General features: G+C 42.5%; 1 protein-coding gene and 1 long non-coding RNA gene across 2 annotated transcripts in view; one reads left to right on the plus strand and one right to left on the minus strand.

Annotated features, from left to right (window-relative positions):
* LOC144696759 (uncharacterized) overlaps positions 1 to 22,080 on the minus strand; it is a 33,053-nt gene extending 10,973 nt beyond the window's left edge. Inside the window, exons 1-2 of the long non-coding RNA XR_013580239.1 lie at positions 21,853 to 22,080; positions 12,349 to 12,448 (exon numbers count right to left, since the gene is read on the minus strand). This is a non-coding gene — a long non-coding RNA (uncharacterized LOC144696759). The remainder of the gene's footprint in view (positions 1 to 12,348; positions 12,449 to 21,852) is intronic.
* LOC144696757 (A disintegrin and metalloproteinase with thrombospondin motifs 20) overlaps positions 1 to 26,690 on the plus strand; it is a 440,683-nt gene that overhangs the window by 302,699 nt on the left and 111,294 nt on the right. The gene's annotated exons all lie outside the window — the stretch shown is intronic.

Raw genomic sequence — 26,690 nt, forward strand, 5'->3', positions numbered from 1 at the left:
TTAAAAAATTCCCAGACAACGACCCCATTTCTTGCCTGATAAAATAGGTAGAGTAAATAGGGAAACACTGAGGGGAAATAGTCTGTCAACTGTAGAGTAATTTTTGTTCAAGTGTGTAGCGAAGTTCTGAAAAAATATTAAACAAGTAATAAAACTAGTCAATAGGTTGAGTAGAGGTTTCTTAAATGGGTTCCAGGAACAATCAAAAAAATAAATCAAAAAACATGAGAGAAATCAATGTACTCTATAAATTTTATTGCTGAAAGCACCCCTCTGTTAGAAAAGGCAAGTGATGATGTGTGATATAGCTCAGCAGGACTTTCTTGGCAACAGATAAAAGTGTTAAAAACAAAACCAGAAATTCTGTAACCACTATAAATCATTGCCATTCATGACAGAGATTGGACCATGTCTAGCAATGAAGAGTTTTAGTGCTTCCACATTTAAAAAAATGCATGTATTCCATTTTTGATCAATTTATTGCAGATCTTTAACTGAGCAGCTTCTATTTAAATTCCAGGAAGTCTGATTGTTTAAGGATTTTTGTTAAGTTTCTCTTTGCAGTAAAATGTAAATATATTGAACTTAAAAAAGGAAGTAAGCATATCTTTGGATGAGAGAGTGATTTTTTTATGGTCAAGGTCTTGAAAATATCTGGAGATTCGGTTGATTTGCACAGAGCGTGTGGGCCCTCTCAGGGGTGCTCCTCTGCTGCCAACACTTACATCGATTTACTACCAGTGTTATTTTAAAGCAGATATTAAATTTACAAAAAGTAAATGGGTATCCCGAAAAGATGGCCAATTGCAACATTTTCCTCCTGGATTTCTCTCAGGAAACTTAACTGAGCAAGTTAGAGCTCCTCCAGTGGTCAATATTTTTACTGCAGAAATACTCATGGGGCTAAGGTGAGTAGTCCTACTGAGGGTTGATGAATGTAGAGTAGTAAAGGCATTTCATATAGTATCATATAATAGACTTATTAGCAAAGTTGAGGCCATGGGACTGAAAGGGCATGAATACAAGCTTGGCAAAAAGACAAAAAGCAGAGGGTAGTGGGTGTTTTTCAGACTAGAAGGAAGTGATATTCCTCAATATTAGGAACACTGCTCTTCTTGGCATTTATTAATGAACCAGACTTGTGTATACAGGGCATAATTTCAAAGTTTGAAAGTGAAAACATTGGAAACATAATAAACAATTTGGAGAACATAGACTGGTGAAATGGGCAGACGCAGCAGATGTAATTTAATGCAGAGAAGTGTGAAGTTATACATTTTGGTAGAAATATATGAAGAGAGGCAATGTGAACTAAATGGTACAATTTTAGACGGGTTGCAGGAATAGAGAGACTTGGGTGTGTATGTATATAAATGTTTGAAAACGGAAGGACAAGTAAAGAAGGCTGTTAAGAAAGTGTATGGGATCTTTAGCTTTACAAATGGGCATAGAATACAAAGCAAAGAAGCTAAGCTAAACCTTAATGAAACATTGGTTAGGCACCAGCTGGTGGATTATGTCCAATTTTGGCATCAAGGATCAAGACCTTGGAGAGGGTAAAGAGGACATTTACTAGAATGGTCTTTAGCTATGTGGAGAGAAAGAGAAGCTGGGGTTGTTCTTCTTAGAGAAGAGAAAGTTAAGGGGAGATTTGACAGAGGTGTTCAAAATCATTGGGGGTTTTGATAAGAGTAAATAAGGAGAAATTATTTCTGGTGGTAGAAGAACCAGAGGATGCAGATTTGAACTAACTGACAAATGAGCCAGATGCAAGGTGAAGAGGATTTGATCCATGCAATGAGTTGTTATGATCTACAATGCGCTGGCTGAAAAGGTGGTGAATATGGAGTCGGCAATAACTTTCAAAAGGGAATTAGATAAACGTTCAAAGTGGAAACATTTGCAAAGCCACGGGGAAAGTGCAGGTGAATGGGACTAATTGGATAGCTCTTTCAAAGAGCTGGCACAAGCATGGTGGGCTGAATGGCCTCCTTCTGTGCTGTATCACTCTGTGATTTATGAATTCTGAGGTCCGAGTTGCACTCCACACCAAACTGATGAAACTCTCCCTCTCATCCTCTCTCCTGTTGTGGGTCATATGCAGAAAGAGTTGGAACAACTCCAGCTCAAGGATGCCAGGGGTGCTATAGAAATATAAATTATTCTTGGTTTCCCCCTACCTTCTAGTGATGACACTTCTCTTCTCACATTGTTTTGCATTCCCAAATTGCCCAGCTGAGAGCTGATATTTTCCATGTGGAAACTGCTTTAAGAACTCTTCATCCTTCTGTTCTGCTTGGCTCAGTATTAATTACTAAAGCTCTGGACATCAGGCCACTATATGTTTTAAGAACATAAGAATAATCAAGATGAGAAAAGGCCATTCTGCCTACCGAGATTGGTTTGTTTGGTAGACATTAATTCTTCCAGTCTCACATCCAACTGCATTTTAAATGCCATAAGGCCTGTATTTTCTACCAGTATAGCAGATTATTCTAGACATATATCACCCAAATAGTTCCTTCTATATATGCAATTTAAATTAGATTTCTACTAGTTTAGAATTATGGATTACAATCTTTATTTTATACTACTCTGGAATTATCTTTTTTACTATTTGTTCATGGAATGTGGACCACACATAGGCCTGAGTCTTCTCGTTGACGTCCGGGAGTGGGCCCGCTCGCCAATGTGTAAAATGACCTGCAGTGACGTCGGCCATGCATCCTGATGTCACCGCGCGTCATTCCGATCCTCAATTCGGCGGACACGCAGTGGAGTCGGCTGCGTGCCAACCAAACTGTCAAAGGCCTATTAAGGCCATTAATTTACTCATTAAATTGCTTCTCAGGGCTGCCCGTCCAACCTTAAGATTGGGGGGCAGGCGAAAAGCCCAGGCGGCCTTCGTATTTTTCATGGAACCTTATCCATGGGTGGGATGAGGTTTCATGGAGGTTTTATAACTTTAATAAAAATTTTTAATAAAATTCATAGACATGTCAAAGCTCATGTGACACTGTCACATGAGGGAAAACATCCGATTAATTTTTTCAAACCTTTTTTTTGGGTTTTCACAATGAAATAAATCTCCCTGAGGCAGCTCCGTGCCTCAGAGAGATTTCTGCACTCTTTTGCGCGCATGTGCGAAAGAGTACAGGCCCTGACTCTCCCTCCTTCCCCCGCCCGCACAGGGACCGCTCAGCGCTTCTGGGTGCGTGTCACGCTGGGCGGGCCTTAATTGGCCTGCCCGCGTGAAATGGCAGCGCGCAGCCAATCGCGGGCAGCAATCGGCTGCGCACCCGCTCCTGCCCAGCCTATACGACGGGGAGAAACTTCTCCCCATAGAATCGTAGGACGAACTTTATGCTGGTGTGATTTTACGGTCCCGCCGAAGTCGATTGACTTTTAAACATGCTTGCCACATTTTACGGCCTCACCCCCGCCGAAACGCAGCCTTATAGTTCCGGCTGTAGAATGGTTATAGCTCCTAATTCTTGTGTTGTGCCTTTGGCACATTGTATCCATACCGGCTCTCTGCAAGAACAGCTCAGCTAAATCTACTCCCTCACCTTTATCCTATGGCCCTGCGTTTTTTATCTCCTCAGATAATTATCCAATTCCCTTTCGAAAGCTACAATTGAATCTGCCTCCATCACACTCTCAGACAGTGCATCCCAGATTCTTACCACATGCTACATAAAATATTTTTCCTCATGTCACCTTTGGTCTTAAATCGCTGTCCTCTGATTCTCGATCCCCCCTCCGATGGGAATAATTTCTCCCTATCTACTCCGTCCTGACCCCTCATAATCTTGAACATTTCTATTAAATCTCCTCTCAAACTTTTCGAGGGAGAACAGAACAGACAAGGGCATTAAATGCATGGGAACACCTCTACTTGCAAGTTCCTTTCCAAGCCACACGCCATCTTGACTTGGAAATATATCGCCATTCACTCACTGTCGCTGGGTCAAAATCCTGGAACTCCCTCTCTAACATCACTGTGGGTGTACCAACACCACATGGACTACAGCGGTTCAAGAAGGTGGCTTACCACCACCTTCTCAAGGGCAACTAGGAAGGGGCAATTAATGCTGGCTTAGCCAGTGACGCCCACACCCCGTGAAAGGATAAAATAAGTCCCAGCTTCTCCAATCTATCCTCGTAACTGAAGCCCCTCATCCTTAGAGCCATTTTGTAAATCTTTCCTGCATCCTCTCTAATGCTTTCACATCCTTCCTAAAGCGTGGCACCCTGAATTGGAAATGATACTCCATTTGAGGCTGAACCAATGACTTAACAAAAGTTCACACTAACTTTCGTGTTTTTGTACTCTTAAACCCCTATTTATAAAGCTCAGGATCCCATGTGCCTTATTAACCATTTTCTCAAGATGCCCTGCCACTCATATCCCCAGATCCCTATGCTCCCGCATCTTCCTTCAGAATTGTATCCTTTTTTGATTGTCCATCTGTAGTTGCCCTGAGAAAGTGCCGTGGACCTTGTTGAACCACTGCATTTTTTGGGTAATGTACTCCCATTAATTGTTTACTTACTTTAAATTGGGTATGTAATTGCTTCAGAAATAGGAGGCAGAGAGTATTGGACTGATGGTTTCTGACTGGAGGGAAGCATGGTGTCCCCCAGAGGTCAGAGCAGGACCATTGCTTTTCTTAAATATAAATGATCTGGACTTTGATTAAGGGAGTACAGTTTCAAAGTTTATGGATGATACAAATCTTGGCAACATGGTACATGGTGAGCAGAATATAGCAAACTTCAGCAGGATGTAGACTGATGAAATGGACAGAAACATGGAAGATGCAATTTAATGCAGACACATTTGAAGTGATGCACTACACAATTCCTTGAAGGTGACAAGACAAGTTGATATGGAAGTTAAGAAAATGTGGAATACTTGGCTTTGTGAATAGGTGCATTGAATACAAAAACAAGGAAGCCATGTTGGACTTTGCAACTCATTGATTAGGCCTCAGCTGTGAGTGTTGCGGACAATTCTGGGCATCACACAATAGGAAGGGTGCCAAGGAGGGTCCAGAGGAAGTTTACTAGGATGACACCAGGGGTAATGGATTTCAGTTTTTTGGAGAATCTGGGATTGCTCTCTTTAGAGCTGAGAAAGTTATGGGGAGGCCTAATAGATGTATTCCATATATGAGGGACTTTGATAGAGCAAGTAGGAAGAAACTGTTTCCTCTGGCAAGTGTTTGATAACCAGGGGTCATAGATTTTAAATAATTGACAAACTAGAGGGGAAATGAGGAGATTTATTATTTCACATAGGATTCTTATGATCTGGTACACAGTTCCTGAAAGGGTGGTGGAATCAGATTCCGCAGGAACTTTCAAAAGGCAATTAGATATGGATTTGAAGAGGATTTATTTATGGGATTATGGGAAGAAAGCTGGGGTGCAGGAGTAAATTTTTCAACTTTTCTAAAGAGATAACAGGCATGATGAACCAATTTGTCCCTTCTGTGCTGTCAGAATCTGATTCATAATGGCCCCTCTAGACAGCAGAGATTGTGCTTATTCAACCTTTTCTCATAACTCAACTCCGTTTTAGCATAATTTTTCTTGCTCTTTCTGTAAACTCTTCAGCGCACACCCTTTTGTAGCATGGCAACCAGGACTGCGGGCAAGACATCAGGTGTGGCCTATGTCGTTGGGGTCAATATATTCAATTCATTTGGTACAGTACTTTCATCTTATTTCTTCCAATGCAAAATATTTGACATTTGTTCAAAACAGTTCATTTGGCTATTGAGTAACTGATCCTAATAGTTGCCTTCTCTGTTTCCAATACTCTCCCTAAATTGTGTAAATTTGATCAGCTTTTATTCCCTCCCCCCACCACACCCCGGTCTGATAAAACAACCTCCCACCAGCACTCTCTGCTTCCTATCCTTTAATCATCAATCCAAATTCCACCCTGGATCCCATGGCTTGCAACTTACTTAGAATTCTTTTGTAGTTTTATGTTCATAAAATACATTTTTTATAGTTTTTAAAAATCCTTTTCAAATAATCAAGGGGAGGTTAAGAGTAAAAACTTTACAGGAAAGTTGACTAGAATATAAATTATTGTCAGAAACTATGGTTGAAGCAGAATCAGTTTTTTTAAAAGAGTGGGAAAGTCATGTGAAAACAGAACGTATGTGCAGTGAATGGAAGAAGGGGACTAGACTAGGTGCTTTTGGAGAAAAACACCAGTGCAGACTTTGCTGGACGAATGTGGACCACACACTTTTATATGGAGGTCAAACACCGAGAGCTATTTGTTTAAATCTGTAGATGATTTCCATGTGATGAACCAGGCCCCATTCCATTAGGTCACAACCCATCTTCAACTATTTGGAGTTGAGGAGAAACCCAACACAGCTAAAAATAAAACAGAACTTCAGATTTTGGAAACCTGAACTAAAAACATAAAATGCTGGCAGCTACACAGCATGTCAGTCAGGTTTTTGAAGAAAAAAACAGGTTAATACTTCAAGAGCAGCCTCGCCATCAGAACTTGCAAATCGAGTACAGTTTTTTACCTGAGGGACTGAGAGCGAAGGGTAGCTCCTGGCCCTGTAAGGATACATTTCCATTAGCATTCCTGTCAGCCATGGGACCGCACTTGCCGAAAGTGCATATCAGGGAAGGGTGTAGCTGCCACCTGTAATTTTCTGCCAGTCACAGATTGTTGGTTTGCAATAGAACAATATTCTTTCCCATTGGTTGCAGTTCCATTTTGCAATTCCAAAATTTACTATGTAGCCTTTTTAAAATAAAAATGCAATGTTAGATCTGTAAAGGCAGAAACAGAAAGACAATTTAGTACTAGGAATCAGAGACCAGTATCTGAGTAGTAATTAGAAAGTTTTTTTAATCAAGATAACAGTTATGCACAGAAATCTAAGTGATAGATGTAATGAGCCTATTGATGTGAACTATTTTTAAATACTCTTGGTAGTATTATCCTGCTAAACACCTGACCATATTTTCAACCCAAGGGAAGAGCAGTGATATTATTGGAAACACTCTATAGAATTGACAGGCCGAATGGCATTCTACAGTTCTGTGATTGAAATTAGCTCTTGAGTCCCACCTGGAATACTTGTAATGCCATGTGTGCCTTTTCCTGCTCTATTGGTACTGGCCCTACCCCCTGACTAGATCCTGATGAAAGAACAGGCTCTGATAACTCAGAAACACATTGATGCAGAAGATTATGAACCTATTTTTAAAAGAAAAATTTTATGACATTTTTCAAATATTTCTTTCATGTCTATATCTAGTTTCTCATTAATGGTATTTGTAGTTTCCCCAGTAGTTTAATGGGTGAGTGCCCTACCCAGTGTACTACGCTAAAGGGAACTTGCCGTGCAGTAGCGGGATATTTACAGTTAACTACACCACCCTTGGGCCAGGAAGAGGAAAAATCAGAAGCATTCCTGCTCTTGATTACAATCCAGTTTCTGCTGCCAAAATGTGCACATGAACAGATTAATATGGGATCGTCAGGCTCAGTTGTGATGACTTCCAGAGGCAAGAGTTTTTAAGCCTCACATTATTCTCAATACTCCCTTGCATTCTGCATCAATTATATTCATTATTAATGAATACAATGAGTAATTACAAGTTTTTTTTTTAAATGCTTACAGACAAATTCCAGGGTAGTTCTTACTGAATATTATTGTAGTGGTTATGGTACTGGATGAGCACCCCATAGAACATAGAACATAGGGCCAAGTCCTTAGATAAAGAACCAAATGTGCAGAATTACTGCAAGCATTAAACTCTGCACTGTCTAGTCTGAATGTCCCACCTATGAGACAATGCATCTTTTTACAAAATTTTCACAGTAGTTCGAAGGTAAGTAACCAGCATTTGGCATCCAAGTTAGTTAGAATACTTAAACACATCTGTAAAATCTAACATCTCACCCTAAATCTCCCTACTTGCCTCAAATTTGGAATTTTCTACTTTTTTTCCATTTTCCATAAATATGAAACCAATTTATTTCTAGCTTTTCACAAATGTTGTCTTCTGATGTAAAAGGCATGTCTAATTCAGATAAGGGCTCAGCTTTGGAAAGTGTTTTGTGTGAAACCTGCTGTGTAGTAACTCTTGTTCTCAGCTACCTGCTGCTGTTTGGTTTTTAACTGACAGTGTATCTCCAGCTGCAAATTGAAGCTGGGTTGGCAGATATTTAGAGTTATTGAAAGAAAAAGAAGTTGTGCCAAATGAGTTTCAGTCTAGCCTCTATTGTAAAATATTACCTGTAGCATCTTTCATTAGCGCCCTGATAATGGAGCCATTGAGCAGAATCTTGTGCCCTCCTCCATGGCGCGTTTTGTGGCAGGGGGGGCATTTATTCATATGGGTGGGGATCTGTTACCTTCCTGCCTCTACTTCGATTAAGTCTGTGGCGGGAAAGCCTGTGGTTGCCCTTTCCACCCCACCACCAATTGAAGCCCTTAAGTGGGCAATTAATGCCCACTTAAGAGCCTCATCCTGCCACCACTGGTATTAACCCAGCAGTGAACGGGGGCTCGACATGCAGGAAGCATGGCAAGCAAACCTGTCCCAGGTTTCAAAGACCTGGCATCGGGAAGCTGGGGTCCATTGAGAGCCACCCCCTAATCGTCCTCCCCGCCCCACCCTCCATCACTTATCTATGGCTTGGAATCCAGTGACGATCCTAGGTCTTGGGCAGGTGTCATACCAGCAGCAGCCACCGCCTCCTCAGTGGCGCTGCCGTTCATTAGAGCTACCGGCCTCCAACTGGCAGGCAGGACTTCTGCCCCTGGATTTCTTGGTCTTGGGTGAAGGCCCAACACTGGCCTGAGTGGCACAAGATGTGACTGCTTTTCACAAAAAGAGGCGACTCAGGGCTCTCACTGGCTGTCTAGTCTGCGGCTGAGACTCCCTTCGTCTCCACCAGATTCTGCCCATTATGTTGTGTTTGATAAGGCCGTAACTCTCTCCCCTCCCCATGCTTCACACACATTACTAATCATGATTACCTGCATGTATTTCTTGTGTAAAGAATTAACCTGCTCCCTTTCCTGATTTCATGTTTTCCTTCGTATTTTTGAAAGGACTCTAGAGTAGCTGTTTCCAGCCACTAGTCTCTGTGGATTGGCTGTGACTAAAATTGAATGAGCAACAAATTTGGAAATACTGAAAAGGCTTTAAGCCCAGACTCCCATTGCTGAATATTATGGAGCTACTGCAGGGGCTCAGAGATGAACTAGTGAGGTGGAGGTGGAGGGGAGAATAGAACCATACATCACAGAAGGTGGCCATACTGTCCACTGTGCCTGTGCCAACATTTTGAAAGAGCTATCCAATTAGATTCACTGGCCTGTTCTTTCCCCATAACCCTTCACATTTTTACTTTTCAAATAAATATCCAATTTCGGCTTGAAAGTTGATATTGAATTCGATCCACTACTCTTTCAGGCTGTGCAGTCCAGATTATAACTGGTCACACTGATTTTTATTATTGAATCCTGATGGTCAAAATGAAAGCTGGTTTCATGCCTCATGTGGACTGGATGGCACCTCAAGTTCACAAATGTGACCCAGTATCTACTTTTCAATGGTACACCACTAGGGAGGCTGCCAGACATAGGCTCTCTCCTCCCCTCCCCACTCCCCCGAGCCCTAGATAGGTAGAGCCAAAATGATCTTAACCTGTCTGTTTGGCCATGACATGGCATGTCACCAATGTGTCTGTGGCATGGCCTGGACCATGGACGTAATTCCAATCATTGCTGCAGACCCAAAGGGCATCCAGAGCTGCAAACCCATTCGGAATATGTTGGGTGGAGGGGAGGGGCAGGAAGGTGCCAATTCCCTTTTTAAGCTTCAATGGTTTTGATGGATGTCCTTTTCAGATCTTCTATAGTAGGGAGGCTAGGCACAAGACTTGATGCCAGCTTTTCCAAATCGGCTGTGTATTCAACAAGCTCAGAAACCTCAGAGGGAATGAGGTGAAGGCCCTGTTAGGATCCTCCCACCTCATTTGTATGACCCTCACATGCTTGTGCTGTTGTCCCAGGCACAGAGGAGAGGGAGACCTTTTACTTAGCTCACAAGTAAATTGTTCATCCTTCATCTTCGCCATTCTGCTGATAGCTGGCAAGAGTGGACACCACAAAGAATGAAACAAAAACAAAATTAGCTGGAAAAACTCATCAGGTCTGGCAGCATCTGCGGAGAGTTAACACAGTTAACCTTTCGAGTCCATATGACTCTTCATCAGAACTAAGGAAAAATAGAAATGAGGTGAAATATAAGCTGGTTGAGGGGGTTGGGACAGGTAGAGCTGGATAGAAGGCCAATGATAGGTGGATGCAAAGACGAAATTGCCAAAGATGTCATAGACAAAAGGACAAAAGGGTGTTGACGGCGGTGATATTATCTAAGGAATGTGCTAATGGTGACATTAAGGGTAGAAAGCAGGACGAGCAAGTGACACATGGCCCTAGTGGGGGTGGGGTGGGGGGAAGGGATCGAAATAGGCTAAAAGGTGGAGATAAAGCAATAGATCGAAATAAATTTAAAAATAGGTGGGAAAATAAAAATATATTTTAAAAATGACAAATTATTGGAGAAAGGGGGTGAGGATGTAGGAGACAGTTCATGATCTGAAGTTGTTGAACTCAATGTTAAGCCCGGAAGGCTGTAAAGTGCTTAGTCGGAAGATGAGGTGCTGTTCCACCAGTTTGCGTTGAGCTTCACTGGAACAATGCAGCAAGCCAAGGACGGATATGTGGGCAAGAGAGCAGGGTGGTATTTTGAAATAGCAAGCGACAGGGTGGTCTGGGTCATGCTTATGGACAGACTGAAGGTGTTCCGCAAAGTGGTCACCCAGTCTGCTTTTGGTCTCTCCAATGTAGAGACCGCATTGGGAGCAGCGAATGCAGTAGACTAAATTGAGTGAAGTGAAGTACAGGAGGTACCTGATTTCTGCTTAAGATCATCACAGTGGGGGAAATACAGCCCAGGGTCTCCCATTCTAGCCCTGTCGCCAACCACCTTGGCTGCTGGACACCAAAGCCTCTGAGTGTTTGTGAAGGTATCAAGAATGGTTCAGCTGGGAAGCTACGGACACCATATTTCCCAAGCCATTAGCTCATTTTAATGTGTTGTCTGTCCTTGGTTGAAAGCAATCTTTACAGATCCAGCTTTTACATCAGAGGAAAAGGCACCTTTACAACTTATGGACCCACTTTGATTCTATAGTCTTCTATTGCATGCCTCTTCATTTATAAGTGAAAAATAAGAATTCCATACGAAGCAAGCTTTATATATGTAACTGCAACCCCAACATTTCTGTGGTGTGGGAGGGTACAAGGTGGAATAGATTGTCCACAAGAGGGCCAGAATTTGAGGCATAATCTAGTTCCTCTGGGCTGCAGTCCCATGTAATAAACAGTGGAAATCTCAATTGATTGAAATCTTTACCTGCTCTCCAACACACAGCTTTGGAGAAGTATCCTGGGTTACCTTAAGAATTCCACCACTAATGAGCCCAGCAGGACCTACACCAATAGAGCTGATATTGGTCCCACACTGGGCCTCACTAAGGTTTGCTGCCCAAGGTAATTTATCCCAGTAGTGACTGAATGGCTTCACATTAATTATCATGTATCCCTTTGGGAAATTAAAGGAATTTGCTCCTCTTCATTGGCCTATGAGAGCCATCAGAGGGAGGCAAGGTATTGCTCCAACATTCAGGCCAGCAGTCAGGGCTCTGTTATATCCACACAGGCCTAATCCATGTATCATAACTATAGGCTCTTACCCCCAACTTGAGATGGGGCTATGTTTTTGACTCCAGGCACTCATTCACCAGGTGGAGATGCTAACCCCAGAATTTGAGGCCCTTTGCTGAGAGAAACTGTGGTGCCTATGTAAAGAATAAATATGTTTACAGAAAAAAATTACATATCGCTGATCTTAGAGCTTCTGTATGATTTTATCTGTAAATAAATCTGGACAGGCATTTTAAACCTGGACACACATGTTTAAAAGTGTGGTATTCTTCCACCTTTTGAGGTGATTGGAGAAAATGGAGGGCTTCTCACATACAGTCTAGCTTCACAAATGCCCAGGCAATTGAAATAAGTTGTCAAGTGGCTAAATGTAGAAGCAGCAAACTTCATTAGTCGATACTTGAACATAATGGATAATTTTTCAGAAAGACAGATGTAAAAGAAGAAAAATCATAGCTTCAGGCATTCTATTTCAAAATGTGTTCCCGGAGTGTGCAATTTCACATCGGCACTCCCAAAGGGAAAACCTTTAATTTTCAACAATTCCTACCTGTGCGCTAGGAGCATTTTGCTTTGTGTTCTGCTGACAGTTTCTCTTCAACATCAGTTTTGGCCAGGTACAAGGAAATCACTTTGTTGTATGTTTGCATCTGCAAAACATAAAGCTTTACCTAGAAGTTCATACTTGCACGTCACATTCAATATCCTGGTTGCTAAGAAGCCAGATGATAGATTTGTTTGATATAGTGTATAACTGTCTAGAATCTTCCTTATATGACCAGATAATATTGAGTTGACAGCCTACATTTGAAGCCATCTATCTTCACCAATTTACAGCAAATCCCACTATGGCAATTCGAGAGTTTGAATTCAGTTTTCAAAATCGGAAGCTGGCATCAGTATAGGTGACCATAAAGCTGTTGGATTGTCAAAACACCTATCTGGTTTACCTTTGTCCTTTAGGGAAGGGCACCTGCCACCCTTACTTTGGGCCAAATTTTCACCGTTGAGGTGGGAAGCTCGTGCTGGCAAATCTCCCGACTCAGCAGACCCATTTGCTTTAAAAGAGTCCCTGTGCATCATATTTTCATTCTTAGGAGATGGGAGTGGGATGGAGTTAGTTTGAAGACAGCCACGGAGGCAGGCAAGTGTCAAGGCGGGCTGGTTGGAAGGCCTGCCTCAGTTCTCTGGGACTTCACCCCAATTGTATTAAAGGCTTTTGGACCCTCCAGTCCTCACCTCTCACACTCCTCACCTCCTCACTCACTTCCTAAGCACCCTCCAGGCTTCTTCCATAGCCCCTTCTGCATCCTCCATGCTCACTATGCGCTATAGAACTACATAATAACAGCGGCAAGTCTTGTAATGCACTGAAAAAATTAACAGATTATATATTCCTTAATAGGATGAATGCTTCTCTGAAGTAACAGTTTTTCCATGTATATCAAATTTGTAGCTGTTAACCTATTGTGCTGCATTATAGTTGGTTCCTTTTTGTATTTACTGGATGAAAGCATTGCTTTAAAGTATACATTTGTTGTCCTTAATTGGTTGCCCTGAAATGGTGTAATGGAGCTTTCTCCTTGATGCTGAACTCCTTGTAGTGATGGCACTCCCAAAGTGGTATCAGGTAGGAAATTCCATGATTTGGACATATTGACTATGAAAGCGTGGTGATATACGTCCAAGCCAGGATGGCATGCAGCTTGGAGATGATGATGTTTTGATGACATGGCTGTTCTTGTTCTCCTCAGTGGTAGAGGTTGCTGGACTGGGAGACACTTTTGAAGTAAACTAAATGAGTTCATGTAGCGTATCATGTTTTTAGTCCATACTGTAGCCACAGTGCACCAATGGTAAAGGCATTAAATGTTGCATCTCACAGGATTATAGAAGAGATAATAATGCCTAGTTACTCTTTAATGGTTTTAGCAGCTCTGTAATTGTATCTAACAGAAGTGGACATAGTGCAAGTGTTAAACAATATCTGTGCAATAGAAAATAAAGTGGAGCTTATTGAATGACATAAAAAGATTGCACAATGGGTTGGAAACTTGCATTTTTGTGTCTGAGAACTCGAGTTTGAATCCAATTCAGAATGATGGGATACAAATTTCCATTGCTCCTGTCTCACACATCTGGCTTCACCTCCACAGCAGGCTAATTTGCTTCTTCATGTTACATCCACGGCCATTTCTGTTCTCCCTTTCTATTGTTACTCTTTTGTACCAAGCATAAATATTTTAGACAAACTTTCTGTTGCTGAAGAGGAGATGGATACAAAATTAACAAGAAGAGGAGATGTACATAAAAGTTCAATGAGGAGGCAGTGAGGAAGAATTAACATGAGAATGAGATGGTTGTTAAAAGTAACATGGAGAGGAAATAGTTACAAAATTAGCAGTTCAACCATCCATTGACCGTAAAGGAAAGGAATTACAGGCATGGTGTATTCTGCAGGCCAATCCACTACAAACCATTTCTCACAACTATGGAAAGCTAAAGTTAGCCCATTTGTAGCATTGCAGATGGGCCTTTTAAGGGGTCATGAACATGACACTAAAATAGGAAACACAGGTAAAACTTTGTTTGATTTGGTACTTTGCCATTTTATGGGGTTGGGCATGAACTGAATAACCGATGGTTGCTGAACAGTCCTTGGGTTAGTCACCATCAGCACCATGCAGTTGTGACACCTCAGGAAGTTTCAATTGATGTCTAGCTTTACAAATTGCCTTGCAGATAATAACTATTAAAGAAGAATGTCATTTTTAAGACGTCTGGTCTAAATGACCACATAATCAAATGCTCTTTGTTTTATTTAATTGGTAAGAAAACTATATGCTTTGCAGTTGGCTTGTGACTTGGGAATCTGGATGGCCAATCTGAATGTACCTCTTATGCTTTTGTGTACTTCAAATAAGAATATACTGCCAACTATGTATGATATGGGTATTACTGAAGTTAATGTTGGATTTCTTGTAAAACTTGCTTCACCTCTCAAGGAAGTAAAACTAATTTAGATGAGATATTAAACTTGGGGCCCGTTTCCCTGTTCAGGTGGATTTTTAAAAAGCCCATGATTTGAAGAGAGTAAAAACTTCCCCCAGTATCCTGGATACCATTTAACCTCCAACTAAGTGTCAGCCTTGGCTCAATTGTAGCACTCTACAGAGCGCCACAGGGATCAGTGCTGGCTGGGGCCTCAACTAATTACAATCTATATCAATGACTTGGATGAAGGGACCGAATGTATGGTAGCTAAATTTGCCAATGATGCCAAGATAGGTAGGAAAGTAAGTTGTCAAGAGGAGCTAAAGAGTCTACAAAGGGATATAGACAGGTTAAGTGAGTGGGCAAAAATTTGGCAGATGGAGTATAACATGGGATTATGTGCGTTTGTCCACTTTGGCAGGAAGAATAGAAAAGCAGTGTACTACTTACATGGAGAGAGATTGCAGAACTCAGTGGTACAGAGGGATCTGGGTGGCCTGTACATGAATCACAAAACATTAGTATGCAGGTACAGCAAGTGATTAGGAAGGCAAATGGAATGTTGGCATTTATTACAAGGGGAATGGAATGTAAATGCAGGGATGTTTTGCTACAGCTATACAGGGTGTTGCTGAGACTATATCTGGAGTACTGTGTACAGTTTTGATCTCCTTATTTGAAAAAGGATATCATTGGATTAGAAAGGGGAGCTGGTGGCATACTAGTCTTATCACTGGGCTAGTAATCCGGAGACCCAGGGTAATGCTCTGGGGACCCAGGTTTGAATCCCACCACTGCAGGTGGTGAAATTTGAATTCAATGAAAATCCAGAATTAAAAATGTCCATGAAAAACCATAAAAGACCATGAAACATGAATGTCCTTTAGGGAAGGGAAGCTGACGTCCTTACCTGGTCTGGCCACATGTAACTCCAGATCCACAGCAATGGATACTGCAAAGGCATTAATACTGAAGTGCTCCAGAACTTGCTGCACCCCTAGCCAAGCTGTCCCAGTATGGCCACAACACTAACATCTACCCAGCAATGTGGAAAATTGCCCAGGCATGTCCTGTACTAAATGTAGGACAAATCCAACCCAACCAATACCACCCCATCAGTCTACTCTTGATCATCAGTAAAGGGGTCATCTACAGTAGCAATTGCTCAGTTTAGGTTCCACCAAGGCCACTCAGCTCCTGAGCTCATTACAGCCTTGGTTCAAACATGGACAAAAGAACTAAACACCAGAGGTGAGGTGAAAGTGACTGCCCTTGACATCACGGCAGCATTTGACCAAGTGTAGCATCAAGAAGCCCTAGTAAAACTGGAGTCAGTGGGAATCGGGGGAAAACACTAGGCTGGTTTGAGTCATACCTAGCACAAAGGAAGATGGTTGTGGTTGTTGGAGGTCAATCATCTCCGTTCCAGGACATCACTGCTGGGGTTCCTCAGGGTAGTGTCCTAGGCCCAACTATCTTCAGCTGCCTCAATAATGACCTTCCTTCCATCATATAATCAGAAGTAGGGATATGATTGCACAATGTTCAGCACCATTCACAACCTCTCAGATACTAAAACAATCCATGCCCAAATGCAACAAGACCTGGACAACATCCAGGCTTGGGCTGACAAATGCATTCGTGCCACACAAGTGCCAGGCAATGACTATCTCTAACAAGAGAGAATCTAACCATCGCCCCTTGACATTCAATTGCCTTACCATCACTGAATTCCCCACTGTCAACATCCTGGGGGTTACCAATAACCAGAAACTGAACTGAACATAAATACTGTGGCTACAAGAGCAGGTGAGAGGCTGGGAATCCTGTGCCGAGTAACTCACCACCTGAGTAACCAGTAAGCAGGCAGATCATTAATCAAAAATCTCAAAAATGGGTTAAAAAGTATGAATCATTAAACAAAATATTGAAAATAAACTCCTGAGAATGGTGGTAATGTGGTAGTGGGCAAGAAAAAAATTGTCTTACCCGCTAGCTCCAATGGCAGGTTTTCGCACCGTACCATCCCATTCCCACCTCATTAATTTTGTAGCCACAGGAAACACACTACCTCGCTGGCGGGCAGCCTCCAATTTGCCCCCTACGCCATTACCTTGCCGCTTCCTCATGCAGGGCACCATATTTAAACTGCAGCCGCACACTTCTCAATGCTTGCAGCCCAGGACTGCTCCAGCGAAGTCTTGGCCCCAAAAGCCATGAAGAATGCAGCACCCCCCCCGATTCAGTGACGCATCTCTGGGATGCCTTCTGAGCACCGTGGAGGCCTACTGCGATATTCTCTACCCCGGTCTGGCTGCAGGAAGCCTATCAGTCTCACCACTCTGGCTTGGGAGCCAGTGGTAGAGGTGGTCAGTGCCAATGCTGCACACAAGAGGTCGGCCATCCAGTGCAGAAAACGGATGAATGGTCTACCTGTGCTGCCAGGGTAAGGCAACCATCTCATCACTCTCAACTCTCACATTTACAAGGCCATCACACATTCACTGGCATCTCACTCACTGCAGCTTAAGGGATATCACCGCTCACTCTCTCTCACACTCACCCTCACATCTCTGTCTGGCCTCATCTCCTCTGGAGACTGCCCCCTCAGCCCTCACCATCTTGAGGCCATTGCACAGATCAACATGTGCCCCCACACACACCCTGGACCCCCCTCACTCTGTAGCCTCTTCCTTTGCATGAGGCCACTTCTCCCCCTTCCCGACGCAAGCCATAGCCCTGCAGCCATTGAAAAGCCACCCCTGCCTTAAGGCTGGTCTGGTAGATAGAGACCTGCCCGTGAGCCCCCCTAAAAGTGATGCGGTGCTGCCTGCAAAGCCTGGCACTGATGACCACGAGTGCTGCCAGAAACAAGATAGGCAAACAAACCTCGACATCCCGAGCAATGTGCAGCTCGCCAGGTGCACGTCACTTATGTACAGTTGTGAAACACATTGGCGTGCATGGATGATCCAGCATTGGGGGTGGAGGGGGGGTGATTCCAGCAAGCAGGGCTAATAATGAAATGCTAAGGGACTGGATTTGCCCTGGTTTGAGCAATGAAAGTGGCCCAAATCCGGCCGCGAAGGCAGCTGGGGTGACCCTCACTCCCAGGCGCTGGAAATCACTAACCATAGCAAAGACTTGCTTCCTGGCCAAGAGACTAAGTCCAGGGCAGGTGAAATGGTTAACCAAAGGGACTTGGTTGCTGGCTGAGAGGCTAAGTCTGGGGCTGGTGAAATAGTTAACCTAAATGCAAATTGCACCCCAGGGTGCAATTATAGGTTGAGAGAAGGTGCTTGTTGGCCTGGGAGAGGCAAAATCCCATCCTAAAACGAAGTAGATGGGAACAGATCCGGCCAACTTCCTGGGCCTGTGGTTGAGCTATTCCCACTAAGGGAAGCAAATGACCCCCCCCAGCAAGAAGGACTGCTCCATCTCTTGGCTTGTCAGTCCTGCAGCTAGTTATTGAGTTAGTCCCGGAAGTCCCCATGCTGAAATGAAAAAATTGATTTGCGGACTCATCTTCTGAAGGCCTACCATGAGGTCTCCCACCGAAATACCACTTGTAATTGCTGTCCCCGGGGTCCCCAGAGATTTTCGGGAACATGATTTTTAGAACATTTTCTGACAGTGGTTGCACTTTAGAAATATCCAGAAAAACGCGACCTTGGAAAAGGCTCTCGGTTTCAAATTGAAGAGCTTCTAAAGAGCTCTCGGAAGTCCTTTATCAGCATTTAAAGCAAAATTAGGTGGGCTTTTCGAACTCTGTTGTTGGACTGAAATATCAGTCAGGGTCCAGTCGGTGGTAACTCTGATAGTGGCAAAAAAACAAAGTGTTTGGCAGTGCACTTTATGAAGATAAAGTCTGTTCAGGTATATGAAAGAGCCTGGTTCCCTTGGGCTACACGAATGTATGACATGACAGATTCCCTCTGAAGTGTGAATGCCCAGAACCGAGTGTGGACGGGTAATGCATGCCAGCTGGTTGCCAGTTCCGTGTGAGCGCCGAAAGCCTTGCCCTTTTTGGGGCCACACTGTGTAGGCCCTTCAGTTCATCCTTTTGCAGTCGTGTGCCTGGGGCTCTTTATGATTGATTTGACGGTTCGTGTCCGACGTGGGAGGGCCCTTGGCAAGCCAGCACGCTCGTGTTCAGGCTGAGTAGCTGACCCTCCCCATTCTGTCCCCAGTGTCAGGTGGACATCGACCAAGAGTTGATGTGCCCACTCCTACTCTGCTTTATACCCATTGTGAGGCCGAGGCACCTGTGCATTTTTCCAATCAGTGGCCCTATTCAAATTGTGGAACAGGCGGTCTACCGCACCGCAAGTATAGATTTTCACTAGCACTGTGAGTCCCGTTCCTCTGGCTGAACATACGATTTCTCTGGCAAAGAGAGAGCGCAAGGACTCACATCTCCTGTGTGTGTGTGTATATTCTTCGATCGATGGTACCCGATTGTTGCACCAAACGAGTTGAATCCGGCACCGACCACCTGTCCACCATCTACAAGGCACAAGGCAGGTGATGGAATACTCTCCGCTTACCCGGATGAGTGCAGCTCCAACAACACTCAAGAAGCTTGACACCATCCAGGACAAAGCAGCCCACTTGATTGGCAACCCATCCACAAACATTCACTCCCTCCACCACCGATGCACAGTGGCAGCAGTGTGAACCATCTACAAGATGCACTGCAAAAACTCACCAATGCATCTTAGACATCACCTTTCAAGCCCATGACCGCTACCATCTAGAAGGACAAGGGCAGCAGACACATGGGAACACCACCACCTGGACGTTCCCCTCCAAGCCACTCACTATCCTGACTTGGAAATATATCGTTCACCACCACCTTCTCAAGGGCAATTGGGGATGGGCAAAATGTTGGCCTAGCCAACAACACCCACATCCCATGAATGAATTTTTAAAAATGCAGTTCAGAGAAGGTTCATTTGACTTAATCCTGGGATGAAGGGCTTATTTTAATAAGAAAGGTTGAACAGGTTGGGCCTATACACATTGGAGTTTAGAAGAATGAGAGGCTATTTTATTGAAACATATAAGATCCTGAGGGGACTTAATAGGGTGGATACCAGGAGGATGGTTCCCCTTGTGGAGGAGGCTTGTACTAGCGGAGACAGTTTAAGAATAAGTAGCTTTCCTTTTAAGATGGAGATGAGGAGAATTTTTTTCTCTCTCAGATGGTTGTTAGTCTGTGGAATTCTCTTCCCCAGAGAGCAGTGGAGGTGGGTTATTGAATATATGCAAGGCTGAGTTAGACTTTTAATAGACAAGGGAGTCGAAGATTATGGGGGCACACAGGAAAGTGGAGTTGACCAAATCAGCCATGATCTTATCGAATGGCGGAGCAGACTTGAAGAGCCGAATGGATTACTCCTGCTACTAAGTCCTAAGTTCCCATGCCTCTGAGACAGAAGGTTGTGGGTTTAAGTCCCACTGGAGTGTACAATAAATGTTGATATTCAGAGTAATACTGGAGGAGTGCTGTCATTAGGATGAGATGACTACCTGCTCAGGTGAACATGAAAGATCCCATAGCATTATTTGAAGAAAAGTGGGGAAATTCTCCCAATGCCCTCAATCATCACTATTTAATTTGCTATTAAAGCAGATTCTCTGGCCATTTATCTCACTGCTGTGAGGATCCATTTCTTGGACCCTTCTGTGTGCAATTTGACTGCTACATTTGTCTACAATTCAAAAGTATTTCCTTACTACGCAACACTTTGGGACATCCTTAGAATGTGAAAGTCACTATGTAAGTATAAGTTCTTCTTTCAACAAAAACCAGCAGAAATTGTTGAGTTATCTCATCGCTGCTCATGGGATGTTGCTGGCACTAAACAGCTGCTGTATTAGTCTACATAGCAGTCACTGCACTTCAATGATAATTCATCGCATATGAGGCACTTTGAGACATTTTAATGATGTGTTAAAGAGCTGTATAAATGCAAGCATTTTATAATTGCTGTAACATTTCCTCTATGGAGCTTTGATTTCAATATACTGATATGTGAAATCAGAAATGGTTCTTGCAAAACGGCACCATGCAAAATAGTGGAGTGATAAAAAGTTAAAGATTGTAACACCATAATGAAGTGATGTGAAAAGGAATTATCAGAAAGCTTCAAACTGATTATGGGTGTGCTGAGATTTATTATATACATTAGATATTTCATTTTAGTCACCCAACACTTTTTTCTTAGCCGAGTTTTAATACCTTTTACATTGTTACAACTTTCTCACCTGCTCAAATATAATTGAATAGTTGTATCTTGGCATTTAAGTTTGTTACATACAGTAAACTTTCAAGAGGTTATAATATATAGTGTATAGTTTATTTCCCAACAATCGGCTGCCAATAAAATCTTGCTCTGTCACAATACCGGTGTCACAATCTCATATAACATTAGCCATCTGCCATAGTGAGCCTTATTATTTGCTTACCTATGTTACATCACTTGTTTAACTCACATGCAATGCATCAGCAATAAGAAAAGTTAGAAATTAAAGAATTTATAGCAGTTCTTCAATCACCAGGTCTTGCTGATATCCATACTTTAGTTTCACTGACTTCATAAGATCTATTCAATTGAATTGCAGCAGCTATCCATAATCCTATATATGTTTGCCAGGACATGACTTCTATCTGATGAAAGGGTGTAATGACTGAAGTGAGTAAAGTCCTTCTTATTCCAAAGTTTTAAAGGATATAGATTTCCTGCTGATATGCAATACTTTGAATCATTTCAAATCCCCTTTTTAAAAATCACTCAACTAAAAGCTTCTCCCAAATCTTCAGTTAGTCGCAGCCAATTTTGCTAGATCTTTAGTTAAGTGCAAACTTTGTTGGAGGAAAGGAATAAATATATAATTGGACAGAGAAGCCTTTTACATTTTTACCAGCTTTACTAATCAGCATTGTCCTGTGACTGAGAATCAATATTTCTAATACACAATTCTGAATAACTGCTTCCTTTTGTGTACATTGGAAGTGTTAGGAGCAGGCAATGATTGTAGGTTGCGTTTGGCTTACCTTGATACAAGTCCGGGCATCATCTTTGCAGAGGCACAGCAAGTGATCATTCCTTTGAAGAATGTTTGCAAAACGCCTTTAAGATATTAAACGTGCCTCAGTCTTGTTGAAAAGCTGTGGTTATGAGTTTAGAAATCACTTGGTTACGCCACTGAAATGGGATTAACTATGCACAGCAGCAATTTGCGCAGTACCTTGAAAGTGGTGGAAGGAGCTTTCACCTCCGCACTTCACCAGCATCTCCCCAGTATGTGATTGTGCTCAGTTTCATGTGCAAGCAAATAGTTAGCCTTGGATACAGACTAAATAAAGCGGATCTGGAGGAAAGGTCATGCTCCCACGAGAAGATTAGACGTGCCGATTGAAAGTGCACTGCTTACCTTTAGTGCTGCCTTAGCTGGCCAGTGCAGCCGATTGTTCCGTTAAATTTTTTTGGAAATAGATGGACCCTTTTCTTGTGCTTTGTATTGCCAACCGATCTGGTGTTTTGAATTTTATCTACGTACTTGTAGGACTCCGTGTATTCATTCACTTGTAGGTGGTGGCTTAACTTTTCCAACATTAAATATTTGAGAACAGTTGTAACATTCCTGTGGCAAAACCACAAACCTTTATTTCAGCAACACTGTGGATTACAAACTGCACTGTGCCTCAAGGTATCACTTTAAGGCCTGCATCATAATGTGACAAGATTTTCAGTGAAGAGATTGTGAAACCTTTAATATTTGAGCTGGTGCATTATAGCAGCAAACTGACTTGACATGAAGTGGTGGGAGTAAGCCCATATCTCCTTTTTACCCATTCACAAGTGATGTGGCAGGAGAACTAAAGGCCAAATTTTCCCCACAGGGTCGGAGGGGAAATTCAGAAGATGAATTGATGCCTTGAGCAACTTGGTTTGAGGGCAGGTTGGTAACAGAGGCAGGTTGGCTGCCCATTATATTCTAGGAAAAGATACATATGATTTAATGAGTATGAAACAAAATTTGAGAACAAGTACAACGCACAAGATTTGCAATAATTCCAGTGCTCGTACTTAAACATGGATAGGATTTGCACATCAACCTGACTGCCAGAGGCAGCACCACTTGGCTAGCGAGACATTGGTTTCCACAGATGTTAGAAGTATTAGGTGCATCCTTAGGTGCAAAATGCATTACCCTTTTACATTTCCCACTTGCAATTTGTCCTCCATTGTGTGTGTTTGAATTGAATAAGCATTTAAAACACAACTTCAGATGATTGTCTAATTTTGTTGCTATTGGCTTCCTATTGGAAATAAGGATTTAGCGCTTGTGGACTTGCTTGCATACATCTCATACCCATTATTATTCGAACCGCTAAGATGAGTTTAACACTTCATTGCATTTTAATCATGGGTTTTAGACATTGGGCCCCTGTTGGGATGTATAAGAAGCTTTGACATCTATATTAAATGAGCACAATGGTTAATAACCTAAACCAGCCTAAAATGTATTCAACGATGGAGCATTCGCAACCCTCTGGGGTAGAGAATTCCAGATTCATAACCCTTTGACTGAAGTAATTTCTCCTCACCTCAGTCATAAATGATCAGCCCCTTATCCTGAGACTGTGCCCTTGTGTTTTAGATTCTCCGACCAATGGAAACAATCTCTCCCATCCACCCTATCAAGCCCCTTCTGAATCTTGTAGGTTGCGATGAGAATGCCTCTCATTCTTCTAAACTCCAGGGAATATTAGCCCAATTTACTCTTCCTCTCATCATAGGACAGCCCCCTCATCCCAGGAACCAATTTAGTGAACCTTCACTGTACCCCCAATGCAGGTATATTCTTTATTAAATGTGGAGACCAAAACTTCACACAGTACTCCAGTTGACTTCAATGTTCCTGTGATTGGGATGGGAAATATTAGTTGAGGCTCCAACTTCTGACCCAATGACCTTTGCTAGATGTTGTCCAAAAATGGGCAGGATTGGGCCATGATCCCCTGTGAGAAGATCACTGTCCAAACTTGCATGGGAACCAGAGTGACTCAGGGATGTTTGTATCACTAACCTTCAGGAGAGAAGGGAAGAATATTCAAGGAGAAAGAACAAAAACTATACATGTTACAAGCTTTTAAGTTATCAGCTGAAAAAATACAATCTCTTGTCCCAAAAGCTTAGCTTTTAACTGAATGCTTCAATTTCTAACACTTGCTCTTATGCATCACATGAATTATTATTGCATTTGAATACATACAGGCTGCAGCAATTCAACAATTATTCAGCAGCAGGTTCACTTACCTCAGTTCTCAAATGTCAGAGGTTTTTGTGTGAACCACCTCAGGAATGAAATAGTTAGCAAAGCTTCCTTTTCAGGTGCACCTCCATGGACCAAAGCTCATATGACAGAGTTCAGGTGGGAAACCAGGAATGAAGGAGATGGGAAGATGTTCTGCCATGTGGCATGTGGGTGACCTGTAATCTCAGTTTTATGTTGTATATATGTGTTTTCCTAATTGCTTAGAAGAGGCAAACGGGAAGGAAGGGGGTGGGGTTGGGAAAATTAGTTCTATTTAATGCAGCAGATCATTAAAATAATTAAGAATAGTAGCTAGATATATGAAAGCAAGTGATCCAGTTAGCCAAGAGTAAGTATATCTCACAATCCCAAAAGCAGTGCAAATTATTAATGAGCATGGATTGCTACATTCAAGGAATAATTTTGGAATTTCCTATTACTCAAAAAGTTACAATGATTGTAAATCGATTATTTAATGCTGTAGCTTGGGATACTTCAGATTAACATATACACCAATTACTTTTTACTTTTAATTACTTTAATAAGCCTGTTACCCATTACAGTTCAAGGAACATTCATGATTAATGCAATCCTTCTGTTAGCTCCCCAGAGTGCATTTTGCTGAGATGTGTATCACTGCTTACGACAGTGTTTTTTCACATGGGGTGGTAGCATTACTTTACATTCATCAATCCTGATATCTATCTACATTGATGATAAAAAAGCAAATCTACCTGCAGCTGTTTTTTTTTCATATTCTTTTCATAGGACAGCGGGTGTCGCTGGCTAAGCCAGCACATTTTTATTGCCCTTCCCTAATTGCCCTTAAGAAGGTGGTGGTCAGCTGCCTTCTTGAACCGCTGCAGTCCATGCGGTATAGGTACAGCCATAGCGCTGTTAGGGAGGGAGTTCCAGGATTTTGACCCAGCGACAGCGAAGGAACAGTGATATAATTGCAAGTCAGGATGGTGTGTGGCTTAGTGGGGAACGTCCAGGTGGTGGTATTCCCATGTATCTGCTGCCCTTGACCTTCTAGGTGGTAGTGGTCGTGTCTTTGAAAGTTGCTACAAGGCATTCTGCAATTCAAGCAACTTAATTGTCAGCTAAGCTGTTTCAAAGAAGCAGCATCATCTACTTAGATTGAAATTCAATGTCGTACAAGAAGGTGGCTCGCCACCACCATCTTGAGGGCAATTAGGGTTGGGCAACAAAATACTGACCTTGCCTGCAACGTTCACATGTAAAAAAAATTGTTGAAACTGTAAACCATAGCAATAAGAAATGGGCAACATGTGTTTAAAAGGATACCTTTCTTGTGGTGTGATAACTGATTATATTCCTATGTTATGACCTCATGAGTTGTTTTTCATTCACGCAAGAGAATTAAAGCAACATGCCCTAATCTACGTGCAGTCAGGTGAATCTAACAGACATGATAGCATCTGCTTATTTCCAGCCGTTTCTGTAGCTATGATTGCATTCTTTTGCACTTTTATTCTGTATGTTGCTACAGCCTCTGTGGGTTCCATGGAACAGTGTGTTAGCAGCTTCTCTCTTGGCACAGGGATCCAGGTTCAACTCTGTCTTAGAATAACAGAATGAAAATCTCCTTTCTGCTGGCTGTGAAGTATCCCAATGCTATTGCCTCTTTGTAAGCCCATCTCACAATGACACTGAAACAGCAACCACACTCCAAATGGCCATGAGCATAACTCGCATCTGTTGTTGGAAATGGAAATGATGTAACTTGTTTATCTAGTATGGGGCAAGGGGTTAGAAAATTGTTGTCTTCAGCTGCATCTAGCATCTTGCCTAAGCTGTATGTGACTTGCAAGCATTTAATGCTGAGTCAATAGTATCAAAAATGGTTAGGTGTTGCATTCCCAATTCTGACATCACTCATCTAGAGGAGTACAAAAAATAAAATTACCCTGTCTGGCTTTCTGAGTTACTGTATGTACTCGTATAAAAGTCGAATTTCTGAGACGCATTTTTTAGGCAAAAACTTAGGGATCAACTTTTACACAGATAATGTTTTTGAGGGGCTTCCTTTCAATTAAAAGGTAATGGGGGAAACCATTGCTGAGATGCACAGAAACACCTGATTAGCACTCTCATCAATGAATAGTCCTAAACCATGAAACTTACCTTTGCTTCCAAACACAGTGCCAGGGCTTAATCAGTCCGTGAAGATTCCGTTTTCCTGTCCCATGAACATTGAACTGGGCATGGAGCTTCTAGTCTTTCAAGTAGCATGGCACTTGGTTCCAGATTGATCTGCTTTCACTGTGCTCACTGGGTGTTAGGTGCATGTCAACATGGTGCTCCCACCAAAAGCCCATAGAGGCAGTGAACTCGAGCCCACTGCCTGATGCAGTTTCATTAGGCTGCACTTCCACGTCAGGGAGCGTCTCTAAATCCCCACAGCCTGGGAGAGGAAGAAGCGGCATCAACTGGGCCTGTGGCTTCAATGCTGCTTGGGAGTCAGGGGAAGGGAAGGAAAGGGAAGGGCTGCACCTTTGAAAAATTTCATGCAAGTACTGAACTGTTTTAATGAATAATTCGCCAATA

Source organism: Cetorhinus maximus, chromosome 22 (assembly GCF_964194155.1).
Source record: "Cetorhinus maximus chromosome 22, sCetMax3.hap1.1, whole genome shotgun sequence".
Classification (NCBI taxonomy): Eukaryota; Metazoa; Chordata; class Chondrichthyes; order Lamniformes; family Cetorhinidae; genus Cetorhinus; species Cetorhinus maximus.